The sequence below is a fragment of the Papaver somniferum genome, unplaced genomic scaffold (genome assembly GCF_003573695.1).
Source record: "Papaver somniferum cultivar HN1 unplaced genomic scaffold, ASM357369v1 unplaced-scaffold_107, whole genome shotgun sequence".
Taxonomy (NCBI): Eukaryota; Viridiplantae; Streptophyta; class Magnoliopsida; order Ranunculales; family Papaveraceae; genus Papaver; species Papaver somniferum.
The window spans coordinates 7,978,642-7,982,101 of NW_020619603.1; the positions used below are offsets into that span (position 1 = coordinate 7,978,642).

Here is a 3,460-nt window from a genome sequence, read left to right on the forward strand (position 1 = left end):
ACTTCTTATACTTCTTCAAGGATACTTCATACTTCATACTTCTTATACTTCTTCGAGGATACTTCATACTTCGCATACTTCAAGAAATGATACTTTTCAAAGTTTCGGAACTTCACAAAAGAATAGAGGCAAGTACGTACTTTTCAAGACCAGTATTCTTTCGCTCGTTCCTTCAACAACAAAGATCAAAGACTATTCCAACGTCAAGCATCTCGCACCAACGATTACAACAAAGTGGATTTTTCCTTGAAGATCACTCTTCAAGCGATATTCAAGAAAATAGAGGCAAAATGTAGGATCAAAATATCGCATAAGAAAAATCAAGTGTGCGACATTCAAATAAGGCTATGTGAGTTCTATCAATAATAGGAGTGCGAGAACGTAGTATGAGCGCGCGATAGTGTCGCATGTCGATTCCATAAATAAAGGAAACATGAGCTGTCATCCACTATGTAAATATCTATATAAAGAGAAAGACAGGAGAGAGAAAGGAAGGATACATTTTAGGAAAGAGACACACTTTAGGAAAGATATACACTTTATAAGGAACACATGTGTAGAGAAAGATGACAGAATTATTATTAGTATTATCTCATTTTTCTTCCTTCATCAACCTAGAGCTCCAAATACTCATTAATGGAGTCTCAATTGTAATCCATATGTAATTTCTTCAATCATAGTGAAACTTAACCCCGTGGATGTAGATCACATTGATCGAACCACGTAAATCTTGTGTCCAATTTTAACACTTTAATCTTTAGTTTGATTGTGCAATAGATTTAGATTTAGGAATTGTTAATGGGGTGTGTTGTAGGATTTCCTACAACTACAGAAAGAGTATGTTGTTGATTGCGTACCTTCATGGTTCATTATTTACTGAGTTGCCGAGCTTTAAAACTTAACAGTGGAAGGAACAACGACATGTGGCTTCCAATGATAGCTAAGTGAACAATCATAGGCTTCGAATCTGGTCCTTGAACAAAAAAAAAACAAGTTACCCAAGCATAATAAAAAAAATAAAAATACATGAACACGTATATCAATACTGAATAGTGACGTGCGTAATCCATGTTTTTTTGGTTTCGTTATAGATAATTATATATACAAGTGGAGTGCACGTGCGTTGCACGTCGACAAATTATATTTATCTCACACTTATCTTCCATTTTCGCAGAACTATGACACTCTGCAACTACTCTCTTATCCTCCCGTTGTTGCTATTTTCATGACCAAGGGATTCTCCAATTGACCAACAATGTAAAAAGCACCACAGTTTCATGTTACAGCACTTTCTCAAAGAAAAAAATGTTGGCATGTTACAAAGCTAATAATGATAAGTTCTCCTCCTTACTCGAAGTAAGAGACGTGAGAGAGAATTAACACCCATCATCGGTGGTCCAATTATACACGACAAAGAAACAAAAAAAGATTAGTGGTTATTGGGAACGAGGGCTACCAATATTCCATTTTTCCTGGCTTGGCTATATGATGCATGAAGTTGTGATGTTGCTAGTACAGAACTAAGTAGATGTAACATATATATACATAAAAACTTTCATAATCTCATGTCTTGATCATCTTATCAGTTTAATTTTCCTAGTACCGTCGTTCCCTCGCCCATGTACAATGTTATCTCCGCAAGTAACTACTTTCTGCTGCAAGCCAGGAGCACCATCAGGTGCTGAAAAGACATCACCATCAGCAGCTTAATCTAATTTCAACACCACCTCATCTACAAATTAATGCCACCAACAAAGACCATTAGGTGGTCATAGTGCTAAGCATGTTATAACGCCACTTCTCTCAAACAGAAGCATGAATTATATTAAGGTTGAGATACATAATCAGAAAAATAATAAATCCATTGTTATATGTATTGTGTTCCATTTCCATGAGTCTGGTTACCTGCCGTTAAGTTATGACACAGATGTCATAGATTAGCAGAATAGTATGATTCACAGATAACACTCCATAGCTATTTCATCAAATGGTAACACGATGGTTTAATGTATAATCCACCATTTCAAGTATATTTTTGATGCACTTGTTGAAGCTACATGTGTTTCCATTTAGGTTCTTCTCTCCCAAATTTAATGCTCCGTACTCTCATTTCTTACTGAAGATGTCTTTTATGGTCCAACTTACAGTTCCCAGTGTGTTGATGAACTTGGATATCAAGAGAAGTTGTTCTTCATTAGTTTCTTCTATCACATCCATATGCACCATTTTTATAATTTTGCAAAAGAGTAATGTGAAACCTGATTTAAAAATGTATTAATTTAACAACGAAACTGATAGTTTGGATCACGAAGATCGAAAATACCCATTGATAATACAAACAATAAGAGATTCAACACAATCCAAATGTAAGATCTAATCTGTAATAGAACATCACTGGACATATCATCTCACGCCATACAAACTAGATTCATTGATTCAGTTCAATTAACAAAATCAGATTAAAACCAAACAAATCAGAACAACAAAACATAAAATCACATACACGATAGAAGCCAAAAATATTTCGAATTATTGTTACCTTTTCTGAAGATTAGGGTATTTTTCTCTTGAGGTAACTTGAGTCTCAAAATCGGTCACTGAACCACCATCTTCATTGGAAAATCGATCGAGTGAAAGCATCTGATTTATTTTTTGAAACCAAGCTCTAATTTCAGTGCTAGGGTTTTCTCGGAAATATTTAACGAAGGAGGTGAGGGAGAAGAAGTTGATGTTTACTAAGAAATTCGTTAATGGGGGAATTGTGATTCTTCTGAATGAATTTGATCGGCTGAGAAAGAAGGAGAAGTGATGGGAAGAAATTAAATGTACGGCCTCCATCTCATTCCGAGATTAAAAGTCATACGATCCAACGAATGATATGAAAAGCACACACGGGAATTATTTTCGGAAATCCTTGAAATCTGACGGGTGGAAATTAAAGTAACTAAATCTAACGGATATAAGGAGTGGAGCTTAATATTCTGTTGTGCTCATTAAAGGTGGGGGGATGTTTAAGCTGGTCAGCACGTGGAAGAAAATGCTTAGCACGCATCATTCTCTCACAACCCTTTGTAATAAGAATTTCGTCCATCGCAAAAAGTTTTTGTCCTTAATTTTTCATTCCCAAGCTGATTAATGGTTGTCTTGTGCAACTTTGTCCAAGCAATTACAATCCATTGAAATAAAAGAAACTTTAAATTTATACCAGCATGAGTTGTATAACTGAGTTGGGTTCACATAAGCTAGATGTGGGGAAGTAAAAATTAAACAGTTAAATACTAAGATTCAGCCACGCGTGTCATAACCATTTTCCCATCGGTGTCGCGCATAGTAACTCGCAATTGCATACAAATTTAATTGTAACACACTTAATTGAAAGCGCAGCTGAAAAAACTGGTCGCCGCTACCTGCTCCATAGAAAACAAGCAGTTGAAACAAAGTCAGGGAGAGTAGTAGTTCA

General features: G+C 35.6%; 1 long non-coding RNA gene across 1 annotated transcript; it reads right to left on the reverse strand.

The window, feature by feature from the left end:
- Window positions 1–400: 400 nt before the first annotated feature.
- Window positions 401–2,819, reverse strand: LOC113327735. Its single transcript, XR_003349175.1, has 3 exons — window positions 2,540–2,819; window positions 1,906–2,258; window positions 401–967 (listed from the first exon to the last, which is right to left on the reverse strand). It is a non-coding gene; the product is annotated as an uncharacterized LOC113327735 (long non-coding RNA).
- Between the last annotated feature and the right edge of the window lie 641 nt (window positions 2,820–3,460).